This window comes from Sorex fumeus, unplaced genomic scaffold (assembly GCF_029834395.1).
Source record: "Sorex fumeus unplaced genomic scaffold, SorFum_2.1 ptg000239l, whole genome shotgun sequence".
Taxonomy (NCBI): domain Eukaryota; kingdom Metazoa; phylum Chordata; class Mammalia; order Eulipotyphla; family Soricidae; genus Sorex; species Sorex fumeus.
In genome coordinates, this window is record NW_026606296.1 from 1,107,165 (window position 1) to 1,122,702 (window position 15,538).

General features: G+C 39.9%; 1 non-coding gene across 1 annotated transcript; it reads left to right on the top strand.

Moving 5' to 3' along the window:
- The first annotated feature begins 1,696 nt into the window (after positions 1 to 1,696).
- Positions 1,697 to 1,823, top strand: LOC130018148 (small nucleolar RNA SNORA9). The gene has a single exon (XR_008791485.1). It is a non-coding gene; the product is annotated as a small nucleolar RNA SNORA9 (small nucleolar RNA).
- Positions 1,824 to 15,538: the final 13,715 nt, after the last annotated feature.

A 15,538-nucleotide genomic window follows, 5' to 3' on the forward strand; every position in this document is an offset into this window, starting at 1 on the left:
TTGACCTTTGTGTGTCTCTAGAGCTGGAGAATTTCTTGTAGACGATATAAAGTAGGTTATTGGCTTTTGTGTGTTTTTAAAAATGTATTTGGCCATTTATGTTTTTTTATGGGGAAGAGTAAACTTTTATTAAAAGTAATTGCCACTGGTGACAGAGTCAGTATTGCCCTTAAAAAATAATCCTCTGTCCAGAGCAAAGACTCAGATGGCTTGAGAGCATGTTTTGCCATGGATCTTCTGTGCTGGGTCCCTGGCACTGCTTGGCCCCCCAAGGTCCACAGGAAGTCCCCAAGCAAATAACTGGGAGTCACTCTCAGGTACCACTGAGAATGGCCCAGATATCAGAAAGGGAAAAATGTTATTTATGTCTTACTTTTCTTGGGTTTTGTATTTTTCTTATTGCCTTTGTTTTCTGTAGGTGTATGTTAGCACAGTGTGAATCTCTTATTTTATTCTGTAAATACATTATAGTTTTTTCTTTGTTTGTTTCACAGATAAAGTATTTTCTAGTGTTATGGTGACATGGTTAACCTGAAGTCGGCTTCAATCACAATTTGTATCTTTAGTGCTTGACTTCCCAACGCTGTTATGGATGTAACAATATATTGAGAGCACTATTATTCAATACAGTTCTGATAGCTGCTGCCACAGAAATTAAGCAAGAAAAAAATTTAAATTTGTGTTCATATTGGCAAAGAAATCAAATTCACTGTTTACAAATGACATATCAAGAACCCTAAGACTGCAAATCCAATCATTAATTAAACACTCCTAGAAGCAATAAATCTTTACAGTAAAGTTGCAGCTTACGAAAGCAAACAGGAAAATCTTTTGTGATTTTATATGTAAACAATGATAAAAGAGTAATTTAATTTAAAAGTCCTGCTTATAGTTATGAAAAAAATTAGGTAATGTGGAATCAATTTTTAGAAAGGAGGTGAAAGATTTACTTATTAAAACCTGCAAAGCACTGTTAGGAATTTCGTATGTAGGAACCCAAAAAGGCTCCTCTGAAAAACTCCTCAAAACAATATATTTATATAGTAAAGTAGCAAGCTACAAAACCAGTGCACAGGGTTCTAATTTATTCTTACATGTAAACAAACAAACAACAACAAAACACCCCCCCAAATCCAGAATAGAAATAAACCCAATTGCAATCATGTAAAAACAGAAACCCCTTAGTTTAACAAAGGAGGTAAAAGACCTATTTAGTGAAAACTGCAAAACTTCTGAAAGGAATTTAAAATGAACTAATGTAATAGAAACATATTCTTGGTTTAAGGATCATAAGAATCGGCATCTTGAAAATGACTATCTTAACTCAAAGCAGTTTACAGAAACAGCAAATTCCGATAAAATTTCCATGGCTTTATTCAAGGACATGGAGTAAATTTTTCTAAAATTTGCATTAAGCTACAAAACTCCTGACATAGCCAAAGCAATCTTGAGGAAAAATGGGAGGCATTGTGTCCCCAGACTTTAAAATCTGACACAAAGCTTTAGCAATCAAAATTGGTTGGTACTGGAAGAAAAAAAGTCTCTTCTCAATGGCATAGGATTGAGAGGTCAGGGAGAAACTCTCAGATGCATGAGCAATTTATTTATGAAGAAGTGCATGAATTGGAGCAAGGAAACCTCTTTAGCCAATGATTACGGGAAAACTAGATAGTCACAATTAAAAAAATGAAATTAGGTGCAAACCTTCATCATACTTGGGTCTGGAGTGACCCTGTGCTTTCCCACAGTGCTTGCAATTATGAAACGGTTTGAGATCTTGACCTGCTCCATCCAGAGTAAGGTGTTAGAAATCTCAGACAGTCGTGAAAAATAAGAAAAAGAATAAAACAGAAGCAATAAGGGAAAATAGACCCCTCTTTCACGCTGTAAACAAAAATTAACTCAAATAAGTTAAAATTTTTATATTGCACTTGAATCTTGAAAAATCCATTGGGGAAACATAGGCAAGACTCTCCAAAATCATGACCACAGTGAAGTCTGAAATGTAAGAACTCAAGTGGCAAAGGTAATAAAAACAGAAACGGAACTATTTCAAACTAGAAAACTTCTGCATTCTATGAGCAATGTGCCCTACAATTAAAAGACATTCTGCTGATTGAAAGGATTTTGAGACCATACACAAGATAAAGGACTAGTATCCAAGATACATAAAGCGCTCTTAAAGCTCTCCAACAGAAAAACCGATTCAAAAATGTGGAAAGGAATGACATGGTCTCAAGATGTGAAATTGACCCAGAGGCAAAGGAAATTCGTCATCATTGATTATAAGGGAAATGCAAATCAAAGTGAAAATAAAATATCACTCACATGGGGACTCACAAATGTGTAACACAAAGCCAGAAATGAGTAAGTGCCAGTGGGGGTGTGCCAGATAGGAACCTCATTTTTCACTGGAGAGACTGTGGTTTGGCTCAGCCTGAAGGACATCTCCACACCTGTACTCATCAAAGCATTGTTGACTGCAGCCAGGATCTGGAAACAACGCAAGTGCCCACAAGAGATGAGTGAATAAAGAGCTTGTACAAACACACGTGCAATACCGCTCAACTGTGAGAAGAGGTGAAAGCTTCACCTGGCTGAAAGTTGGATGGAATTGGAAGCTGTTATAATAAGTGAGCTGAGAAGAAAAAGACAAATGTCAGATGATCGTCCTCATGTGGAGGATGAAGAAGCAAAGTAAGTGTATTTGACAGTCACCAGTGGGAATAAACCCTGAGATGTGATTGTGACAGAACAGGGAATTGAGGGAAACATTTGTGGGTGGGCTTTGATTAAGCCACACCTGGGTGTGCTCAGCCCTGTCTCTGTGCTCAGGGCTCAGTCCTGATGATGATCAGGGTGCTGAAGATCAAGTCTGGCTATATGCTCAATGAGAGCATTCTGCCTGTTGCACTACCTGATATTTTGCCCATTTTGTGCCTAGTATTCATTTGTCCTAGTGAATTTTTAAGCTCAATCCATTTTTACGAAGTAGTTTATTTAAAGAAACTCTCTTAGAAAAATGGGAAACGTATGAAATATGAGAAACTAGTCAATTGCTGATAATTTGCCTAGTTTGTGCCTGCTGTTAATTTGTTCTAGTGAATTTCAAGCTCAGTTCTGTTTTATGAAGTAACTAGTTTATTTAAAGATGCTTTCTTAGAGAAATATGATAAATATCTGAAACATAAGAAATTTAATCTATTTTTTTCTTTTGATAGATTTCCTTTTTTAATAATCCCAAGAAATGACTGAAATGTGTATCTCAAGAAGATTTTACGTTATATATAAGATTTTGGTTCAATCACATACAGGACACCATGCATGACTAGGTAGTTAGTATTTCTATAAACCTTTTCCCTTAATTATATTGTAAAGATTAATCTCCTTGAATTTTGTAAATTTAATTTTTATGAGTTATAATTATATGTTGTAATGATAATATATACATATATATTTATTAGTGAGATACCATGTACAGTTACATGGTAACTAGTTTGTAAATAGACTTACAATCTTTCGTATTTGGGTTTCAGTTATACAATGATCAAGTACCCATCCATCCACTAGTGCCCATCCATTCTCCACCAATGAACCCAGTAGCCTGCCCACTACCCCACCCCCACCCCACTCCACCTCTATGGCAGGGCATTCCCTCTTTCTCTCTCTCTCCTTTAGGTTGTTGGGGTTTGCAATAGAGGTATTGAGTGGACATCATGTTCGGTCTATATTCTACTTTCAGCCTTTCAGCACGCATCTTGCATCCCCAGCAAGTCCTCCAAAAACCCTTTACTTGGTGTTCCCTTTTCTGTCTGAACTGCCTTTTCCCCACTGCATGTGCTGCCGGCTTCCAAGATGTGGAGCAGTCCTCCCAGCATCACATATGGTCCCCTGAGCACCGCCAGGAGTAACTCCTGAGTGCAGAGCCAGGAGTAACCCCTGTGCATCGCCAGGTGTGACCCAAAAAGCAAAAAAAAATTTTTTTTAAAAATTTAAGTTGGTCATATATTCATTGTGTGAATTAATGTTGAAAGCTATGTTTATTCTCGGAATTTCTTTCAAAGCGAATGGCCATAATAATATACCTATCTCTGTAATATACCTTTAATGTTATTGAGCATTATCGGAAACAATTGTTTTTACATAAGTCTGAGTTGCATAACTTAAAAATGTTGTTAGTTCAGTGTATTCTTTGTTAAAAGTCTAAGAAATTATATATATTATTAGGTATTAAAAGTTACTTGAGAGCCAAAATGTCCCATCTCAGTTTCTTAGGTTTCTGACAGCTCTTTCTGCAGTCTGAGGGTCCATGTGGTATAGAGGAGTAGGGGTTAAGGAGTCCAGGCGAGGCACCATTATTTCTGCTTTTAATACCTGCTCCTATTTTCTGGGTTTTCAGACAGCATGTACACTTTCCTGTTTTCTAAAAGTTTTATGTGAATAATGCCATAATCTATCCACATAACTAATCTGAAGATTGCAATTTGTTATTAAAGATGCAGTTTTATTTATTTTATAATGTCATGACAATACTAAGTTTCGTATTATAAACTAATGTGTTTGATTTTTAAGGTGACATTGAACTTTATTGACTTAAACATCCTTTTTAATACATATATAGGTTAACTTGATCTTATAATCCTATGGATAAACTTTTATACTCAACCATTTGAAGCTGCATTGGAAGACATTTGGCCATAGTACCTTCTTCTACTAGGTCAGTTATTAAGCATTTTCTCCTTTATGTTGATGAAATAATCCTCTATATTTGGTAGTTTGTTCAGAATTGTGGTTAAATTTTCTGAAATTTTTTATATGTAAAATTTGTATTTGGGGGCTGGAGCGATAGCACAGTGGATAGGGCATTTGTCTTGCACACAGCCAACCCTGGTTGGATTCCCAGCATCCCATATGATTCCCTGAGCACCGTCAGGAGTGATTCCTGAGTGCATGAGCCAGGAGTAACCCCTGTGCATCGCTGGGTATGACCTAAAAAAAGCAAAATAAATAAATAAATAAATTTGTATTTGGTAATAATATTTGCTTAAAATTATTGTACACTTAAAATTTGAAATATTTTCAATATGCTTAGTATATTTACATTGAAAATAATTCACTTTATTTTAATGTTTAGTATAGAGCTAAACCATAATCCTATAAAAGATGAAAAACCAAGCATGTGGAATTAAAAAAAGAATAGGAAAAGCAAAACAAAAATTAGCAAATACAAGTGAGAAAACAATAAAGATTAGTAGTAAGAAAAATAGGAGAGATTTAAATACTTCAGTGAAATATAATTTTACTTTGGTGACACTGACTACAAAACATGTGGTAGAATCTTAATATAGTAATTACTTTTTAAAGCTCTTTTTGTAGGGCTGCTCTATGAAATTTTTATACCGTCATATTTAATAGTAAATAATAAATTAGTATTAGTATACAATCATATTTAATAGTTTGCTTTTATGCATGTATTCACCCATGCTTTTAACTATAGAAAAGATTTCTTTTAGCTTACATGAGATTTACATAGAAACGTTTATCGTAGAGGACCGAGCTCACCCTGCTGGTGAAACAGACCATGTACACATTCAGTCTCCATCACCAGACAACTGAATGGCAGCAGTCATTTGAGAAAATGCTGCTGTTTTCTCCAATATCAGAATACAGTGTGGTGTGCTTTTTCTCTTCAGCATTTCTTACCTGCATGCATTCCTTAAAGCTATACTTTTATTCAAATTATTTATCAGACTATTTGAAGTGTGCTTCCACTTATAAAAGTTATATTTGAGTTTTGAGAGGAGTTCATTTGACCTTTTTTTGTACTTAAAACAATATTAATTTGAGGCTGGAGCCACAAATTAAGCCGCACAGCGGGTAGGGCATTTGCCTTGCACACGGCCAACCTGGGTTCGGTCGCCAGCATCCCATATGGTTCCCTGAGCACCATCGGGAGTAACTCCTGGGTGCATAGCCAGGACTAATACCTGTGCATCGCTAGGTATGCCCCCCCCCAAAAAAAGAAGTAATATTAATTTTAGGTAGCACTGTAGCACTGTAGCAATGTCCACCAGTTGTCCATCGATTTGCCCGAGCGGGCCCAGTAATGTCTCCACTGTGACACTTGTTGTTACTGTGTTTGGCATATCAAATAGGCCACGGGTAGCTTGCCAAACTTTGCCGTGTGGGCGAGATGCTCTCTGTGGCATGCCAGGCTCTCTGAGAACAAAGATAAATAGTATTATTTAGTATTATTTAGGAGTGAACATTTCATTTGAGCAAATCTTTGAGAACCTAGGAATTATTGAAAGTAAATAAAACAATAGTTTACACTTGATCCCCTTAGTACTGTGAATCACTTAAAATATAGCTCAGTTTAAAAAATTAAATTTTTTCCTATTATTTTGTACTATATCTGATGATGACAAACTTGATTCTGATTTTTCTGCCCCTAAAATAAACCTGAAAATTGAGTTACATGGCATAGTAATTGAATTTAAAGTTTAAATATTTATTTTTTGACTTGTTTTTTAATTTTTATTAGTGAAACACCATGAGGTACAGTTGTAGAAGTACAAATTTTTGTGCTTGGATTTCAGTTATACAATGATTGAGTACCCATCCCTCCATCAGTGCCCATTCTCCACCTCCAGTGCTCCCAGTATCCCTCCCACCACCCCATCCCCCCATCCCATACCACCCCTGTGGCATTCCCTTTTGTTTCTCTCTCCTTTTGGGTATTGTGGTTTGCAAAAGAGGCATTGAATGGCAATCATGTTAGGTCTAGAGTCTACTATCAGCATGCTTCTCCCATCCTGGGAGGATCCTCCAAACACCCATTATTTGGTGCTCCCTTCTCTATCTGAGCTGCCTTTTCCATTTTCCCCCAGCATGTGCGGCTGGCCTCCAAGTCATGGAGTGAACCTCCTGGTACTTATCTCGGCTATTCTTGGTTGTTAGTCTCTTATTTTGTTACTTTATATTCCCAGATAAACGCAATCTTTCTATGTCTGTCCCTCTCTTTTTGACTCATTTCGCTTAGCCTTGGAGTGTTTTTATTCGGGTCTCTTTTAGCTGGCACTCTTCTGGCTCCTTGGATCTGGATGTCTGCATTCTTTAACTTTGGGAACTGTTCAGCAAGATTTCTAAGAGTTTCATTGTATTGGTGGTGCTGTTTCTGTGCTGGTGATAGAGCCCAGGCCCATGTACATGAGGAGCAGATTCTTCATCGTTCAGCTGCTTCACCCCTCCCCCCACAACTCAGTTTAAATTTATTTTAAGAAATTCATCTATATAGTAATATTTAGAATTGAGCAAGTAAAAATGTGAACAATTAAAGAGCTTTTTTAAAAATTTTATAGTACTTCAGTGCTATGGATCTTCTTGAATGAGTTCATATGATGAAATAAAATCTGAAAGATAGCAAATTCAAACCTGATGGATGTTTTTACAACAACACAAGAAAATCATAATTAATTAATTAAATAATTCCTTAATTTTTTTAATTTTTAATTTTTAAGAATACAAATAAATTTCTTAGCATTTAATGATTTTTTGAATTAAAGATCTGCTATAAGTTATAATTTGATTTATAGTTGGAAATAGAGTGACTTACTTTTCTTTAAAAAAATTTTAAATTGACAGTGCCAGAGAGACAGTACAACAGAAAGGGAGCTTGCTTTGCAGGCTTCTGACATGGGTCCATCTATGGTCCCTTGAACCCTCAGAAGTGATCCCTGAGCACAGAGCCAGGAAGAAGCCCTGAGCACAGCTAGCTGTGGCGCCAAAACAAAACAAGACAAAACCAAAAAAATTGACTTGTGGTAAGTTAATTCTAATTTACAATTAGTCTTACTGAAGTATCATTTACTTATATCTTTTTGAATTGCTCAATTCCATATCACATTTTGTTATATAGCATTATCAATATAAGATAATATCAGACACATTAAAACTGCATTATCAAACTTGTTTTTGAAAACCTAAAAATGTCAAGGAATTCTATATGTTGCAATCCCTTTAGAAAATCCAAGCCTATAGTTACTCCTCTAATTTTTTTCCTTATTTCTAGAGCTGACAGTTGACTTATTAAAACTACTATATAGGATTTAAATTACTAATTGGATTTAAATTACTATTTGGTCATTTAAATTGTCATTGTCATTGTCCTCCCGTTGTTCATCAATTTGCTCGAGCGGGCCCAGTAACGTGTCCATTGTGAGACTTTGTTTTTACGGTGTTTGACATATCGAATATGTCACGGGTAGCTTGCCAGGCTTTGCTGTGTGGGCGAGATACTCTCGGTAGCTTGCAAGGCTCTCTGAGAGTGGCAGAGGAATTGAACTCGGGTCAGCCATGTTGGCTGCGTGCAAGGCAAACGCCCCACCCACTGTGCTATCACTCGAGACCTGGGTAATTTAAATATTGCCCAAAATGTTGCCAAAAATATTTCAATGATTTGATAGAGCTATGTTATGTTTATTCGAATAAAACTCATTCTTTGCTTATTTTCCAAAGAGAATAATAAAATTATTGTATTAATTCAAAAAGTGTTGAATATAAGTAAATGCATAGGTAATGTTCAGTTTGCATCGTATATTTAGAGAAAAACTAATATAAAAATATTTAATGCTATTGGTTTGAGCATATTAAATGTCTGGGTTTTTTTTATTTGAATATGGGAATTCTGCTGGTAGAACAATTCTTGAAGTAAATTTTGCTCTCCAATTTACAGATGTAATCATGGAAGCATATTGGAAGACATAGGCTAAAAATGAAGCAATAAAAACAACTATGTTAAAAAAAATAATAAACTAACAGTAAAGAAGCCATATTCTCTGCCCAATTGTAGTCCCTGAAAACTAAAAAGAAGGCCAGGAAGGCATCCAGGACTCTGGTTTGAATTCAGGGACGCCATTTTGCTCCCCAGGTCAGGATTGAACCCCAACTATGAAGAGCAACGTCGTGGAATGAAGAGGAATAGCCATATATTTCTTCACCTCTCCATAATTAATCATAGACATACACAGACATTCTAACTACAACAATGCACAATAAACAACTCCAAATTACAACAGTCAGAATAGAAAAGCAATGCAGAAACCCACTAAACTTAGTGCAGATTCTAGCCCAGATGAACCAATCAATAACAATGAGCTATATAACCTCTCTGATAAAAAATTTAGAATGAGATTGATGAAGATCCATAGGAAACTCAAAGAAACAATAGAGTGGCCATCTTTACAGCATACAGCCGAAGAGAAGGGCCACATGGAGGGTGGGATCCACAGCTCTCTATGAAAAAGAAAAAAACAGGTTCCAAAAAGAGCCGAGATCATCGGGAAGTCCCAGATGGGGTAGGTACCACATCCCGCCTCTCCCAGATGGAACCCCGGTGACCAGAAGCCTCTACAACCACCGCTCGAGTATGCGGGAACTAGGACTTTTCCTCAAAACCGCGCGGCCACTTATGCGGCCGCGCCATATCTCTCTATATACAAAGTGGTCAATGGGAAGTAAACCACCCAACGTTTCTCCCTGAAAATCAGAGTTAAGTTTGGAGCACGGCCACAGCCCCAGAAACACAAGGACTTGATGCAGAACCCAGCAGTTTGGAGGAGAAAAGTGAACGGATTATGCGTTAATCCAGGCCATCATGTCTGCCGGGAGGGGAAAGGGTGTTGCCCCATTCGCCCTCTCTTCTCTGGAAAGAAGGATGGCGGCTGCATGGGAGCCTTGTGGACAGCAAGTATGAGCCGGTGGTGTGGGGGCGACTAAAACCTCATGGGAAGGGGGGCGTTCCGGTCCATCCTTCACGCCCTACCGAGGTCACCAGTTGCCCCCCACAAGCGGCTCCCCAGCACGGCCACAGTCCCAGAAGCACAAGGACTTAATGCAGAACCCGGCAGCTTGGAGCAGAAAAGTGAAAGGACTATGCGTTAATCCAGGTCATCAAGTCTGCCGGAGGGGAAAGGGTGTTGCCCCATTCGCCCTCTCTTCTCTGGAAAGAAGGATGGCGGCCGCATGGGAGCCTTGTGGACAGCAGGTATGAGCCGGGGGTGTGGGGGCGACTAAAACCTCATGGGAAGGGGGGCGTTCTGGTCCATCCTTCACGCCCTACCAAGGTCACCAGTTGCCCCCCACGAGCGGCTCTCCAGCACGGCCACAGCCCCAGAAGCACAAGGGCTTAATGCAGAACCCAGCAGCTTGGAGCAGAAAAGTGAAAGGACTATGCCTTAATCCAGGCAATCATTTCTGCCCAGAGGGGAAAGGGTGTTGCTCCCTTCCGCCCTCCTCCCTCTGGAAAGAAAGATGGCGGCCACATGGGAGCCTTGTGGACAGCAGGTATGAGCCGGGGGTGTGGGGGCGACTAAAACCTCATGGGAAGGGGGACGTTCCGGTCCGTCCTTCATGCACTAACGAGGTCACCAGTTGCCCCCCGCGAGTGGCTCTCCAGCATGGCCACGGCCCCAGAAGCACAAGAACTTAATGCAGAACCCGGCAGCTTGGAGCAGAAAAGTGAACGGACTATGCGTTAATCCAGGCCATCATGTCTGTCCGGAGGGGAAAGAGTGTTGCCCAATTCGCCCTCTCTCTCTGGAAAGAAAGATGGCGGCCGCATGGGAGCCTTGTGGACAGCAAGTATGAGCCGGTGGTGTGGGGGCGACTAAAACCTCATGGGAAGGGGGGCGTTCCGGTCCGTCCTTCACGCCCTACCAAGGTCACCAGTTGCCCCCCACAAGCGGCTCTCCAGTACGGCCACAGCCCCAGAAGCACAAGGACTTAATGCAGAACCCAGCAGCTTGGAGCAGAAAAGTGAAAGGACTATGCGTTAATCCAGGCCATCATGTCTGCCCGGAGGGGAAAGGGTGTTGCTCCCTTCCGCCGTCCTCCCTCTGGAAAGAAAGATGGCGGCCACATGGGAGCCTTGTGGACAGCAGGTATGAACCTGGGGTGTGGGGGCGACTAAAACCTCATGGAAGGGGGGCATTCCGGTCCGTCCTTCAGGCCCTACCGAGGTCACCATTTGCCCCCTGCGAACGGCTCTCCAGCACAGCCACGGCCCCAGAAGCACAAGGACTTAATGCAGAACCCGGCAGCTTGGAGCAGAAAAGTGAAAGGACTATGCGTTAATCCAGGACATCATGTCTGTCCGGAGGGGAAAGGGTGTTGCCCCATTTGCCCTCTCTCTCTGGAAAGAAAGATGGCGGCAGCATGGGAGCCTTGTGGACAGCAGGTATGAGCCGGGGGTGTGGGGGTGACTAAAACCTCATGGGAAGGGGGGCGTTTCGGTCCACCCTTCACGCCCTACCGAGGCCACCAGTTGCCCCCCACGAGCGGCTCTCCAGCACGGCCACGACTCCAGAGCACAGAAACCAATTTCTTAACTATCTGACTTTCAGTAGAAATACTTCCAGGGTCAATAAGTAAAATAGCAGAAATCCAAAACCAACATTTAATTCTTGAACCCAGCTGTAGAAAGCAAATCACTTCACAATGCTTTTTCAGCATGTCCGATTTGGGGGGAGGGGTAAACTCTAAATAATAGTGGTGAATATTTTAAAGAAACAATGAATGTAATCAAAGCAGATAGAGTGTTAACTAAAATTCATCTGCCTCACAGGGACTGGGGGGGTGGGGTTTTATTGGGGTTCTTCATGGTAAAAAATAAGTATTGGTAAAGGGAAATGTGTTTGGTATTTGCATGACTGAGACCTAAACCTGAAAGCTTTGTAACCTTTCCGAAAGTGATTCAATAAATAAATAAATAAAATGAAACAATGCAGTGCACCGCCAGTGAAAAACAAGAGGATATGAGAGCAGAAATAAGGAAAATACGAATGAAAATACAAGGATAAATGCCAGATCTAAAACCTGGAAGATGAAATGAAAACCTCACTGGGAGACCTCATTAACAGAGTAACAGCTTCTGAACACAGAATCAGTGAACTCCAAGATGAGGTGCAGGAAATCTGCAGAAGACACCAGAAGATAGAAAATAGCCTCAAAATAAACCAATAGATGACAAGAGAACTTTGGGATGTATTCAACAACAATATAAGAATCCTTGAGTTCCCAGAGGGACAGGGGGAAAAAAACCCTATGAAGAAGCAACTGTCAAGGCCATCATTTATGAGTTCCCATAGCTGAAAAGTACATGCACCCAGATCCAGGGGGCCCAACGGGTGCCAGCTAAAAGAAATAAAAATGAAAATACCATGAGATGCATCTTAATCAGAATGCTGAAAATGATAGAGATAGAATACTGAAAGAAAACATCACAAAAGGACATCACTTACAAAGGAGCATCCTTAATATGTACAACCAACTTATCAGAATAAATCTTGCATGCTTGAAGATAGTGGTGAAATACAATGAATAAAATTCAATGAAACAAATGCCTCACCAAGAATACTTTACCCGCCAGATTCTCATTCAGATTTTGAAGGAACAAAACACAACTTCACAGCTAAACTTCATAGACTTAAACCCATTTAGATGGGTCACTTTAAGATAAGACAACCACCAGAGACATAGCAAATTCTTACAAAAAGATGGCACAACTCCCCCCCCAACAAAAATCTCTCTCAAAGTCAGTGGGCTAAATATACCAATTAAGAGAAACAGAATGGTAGGATGGATTAAAAATTGAAACCAACACACTGTTGTCTGCAAGAAACATATTTAAACATCAAACATAGACTCAAAGTCAAAGGCTAGAAAACAATTGTTAAGGATATCACTTGATCACTTGACTTCCTGTTACTTATCGATTTGCTTGAGTGGACACCAGTAACGTCTCCATTTGTCCCTGTCATGTGCTAGTGTAGCCCAATGGCATCTGTTCGTTCTAGGAATATGAAAGGCCTCAAACAGATCATTCAGGGTCTTGATGAAGAAGTCTGACCATCTTGTAGGTGGGCAGCCACGCAATCTTTTGACATCCCGTGGAATCCAGTCGGTAATGGCTCTAGTCCTGTGGCAGTCTCCAAATCTCATTACATGTCCACCCATCTGATTTTCAATGCCTTGGCAAACAAAACAGCATCCCTGATTCTTGACCGTCAAAGGAGGTCGGAACTCCAGATTCTTTTTCTCATTTGAGTGAAAAGTGACACTCCAAGCATAGCTCTTTCGATTCGTCTTTGGAAGACCCGAATAGCATTCTCATCCTGTTTTCGTAGGGCCCAGGTCTCTGAGGCATATGTTAATGCAGAAAGAACAGTGGAATTGAAGAGATGTGCCCAGAGCCAGAGGTTCTTTGTCCTCTAGCTATTTCTTTGATGTTCTTGAAGGCGTTCTAAGCCGCTCTCTTCCTCCTGAGCAACTCAGGTGCCAGGTCATTCGTCATGTTGACTTCTCGACATAGGTACACATAACTGTTGCATTTGGAGATGGTCGTTCCATTGAGAGCGAATGGAACATCAGGAACAAGACTGTTTTTCACAACATTGTCTTCGTGAGATTCAGCTGTAGACCGACCTTTCCACACTCACGGTCAAAGTCGGCCAGCATTTGTGCCACTTGGCTAATATTTGGTGTTATTAGAATGATGTCATCAGCAAAGCGGAGGTGATGTAGTTGCCGACTGTCTATCTTCACTCCCATTCCTTCCCATTGCAGTCATCGCATGACGTTCCCGGGGGTGGCACTGAAGAGTTTCGGTGAAATGGTATCACCCTGCTGAACTCCTCTCTTTACATTGATGATCACTTCTTTGTAGAATGGTGAGATCCTGGTAGTGAATCCGTAATACAGCTCACAGAGGACCCTGATTGATGTATTGAGTTTGAATGCCCTGATTGGCTAGGGCTTCAATGACTGCTTCAGTCTCAACAGAATCAAAGGCCTTCTTTAAATCAATAAACGTTAGGCAGAGCAGCATCTTGAACTCCCAAGAAACCTCAGTGAGCTTGGTTATCGTGTGGATATGGTCAATTGTGCTGAATCCTTTGCGGAACCCAGCTTGCTCACATGGTTGTCCTTCATCTAGCGTTCTGCCAATCCTATTCTGGATGACTCAAGTGAACAGCTTGTAGATGACAGACAATAGGGCAGAACATGCGACAAAAGAGGTGTCAGAGGTGTCGGTGTCCTTGTCAACACGAACTTGGCCACAGCATTGATTCTTTCGAATGCCTTACAACCTGAATAGGACAATTACACTTGAATAGATGTGGCTCACTGCCGGCAGTTTCTATCTTCATTGTAAATGCACCAACATCCAGTTATGATGGAGTAATTGAGAAGTCCTACATGCAGTTGGAGAAATTCTATAAAGTAGACCACACCTTCTACAAGATCATTGTTGGTGATTTTAATGCCAAGATAGGACCGAGAAGTTCAGCTGAAGAACTCCACATTGGGACCCATGGCCTAGAATGGAACAAACAGGGTGAGAGAGTGTCTGACTTCATTTTGTCGACCAAGACAAGATTATCCAGGGTAACTCACAGTTCCAGAAGGCCGAATCTAAACATTGAACATGAGAATAAAGACCAAGTTACCAGAAATTGTGGGATGCAGCTAAAACAGTTATAAGAGGAATGTTTAGTAAGAATTCTGTAAGAATTCATCAGGAAGGAAGACCCACATATTCAGCTTAACTTCTCACTTTAAGATCTTGATAAATGACCATCAAAAGGAGCTTAAACCAGGTGGCAAGAAGGAAATAAAAAAAATCAGTAAAAATGAACGATCTGGAATCACAAAAGATAATCCAAAAGATCAATGAAACCAAGAAATTGTTCTTGAAAAAAAAAGAAAGACAATAAACTGCTATCAAGACTTACAAAGAAAGAGAGAGAACCCCAATAAACTGAGAAATGAAGGGGTGACATCATAACAGAAACTAGAGAAATTCAAAGAATCACCAGAGATTGTTTTCAGAATCTTCATGCAACGAAACAAGAGAAACTTGAAGAACCAGATAAATTCCTGTATTTCTATAAACTCCCAAGCCTGTACCAAATTTGGAATGCCTGAAGAAATCTATTACTATTGAAGAAATTGAAATGGTAATCAAATTCTTCCAAGAAACAAAAGCCCAGGCCAAGATGCATTCACTGGTGAATTCTTTCAAACCTTGAAAGAGGACCTACTGTCAATCCTTTCAAAGTTCTTCCAGAAAATTGAAGAAATAGAAACACTCCCAAACAATTTCTATGAGAAAAATATCACCCTCATAACAAAAGCACAGATAGTAAAAGAAGGTCAGAAGAGAGAGAGAGAGAGAGAAAGAGAGAGAGAGAGAGTGAAAATTATAGTCTGATATCCCTGATGAGCATAACTCAAAGATCCTTAACAAAATACTAACAAATCAAATCTAGCAGGTTATCAAAAAGATCATACACCATGACCAAGTAGGACTCATCCCAAGGATGCAAAACTGATATAACATTTGCGATTCAATCAACATAATACACCGTATCAATAAAAGAAAAGATGACAATCATATAATCACATCAATCGACTCAGAGAAACCATTTGACAAGATCCGGTACCCATTCATGATAAAAACCCTCAAGGAAATGGAAGT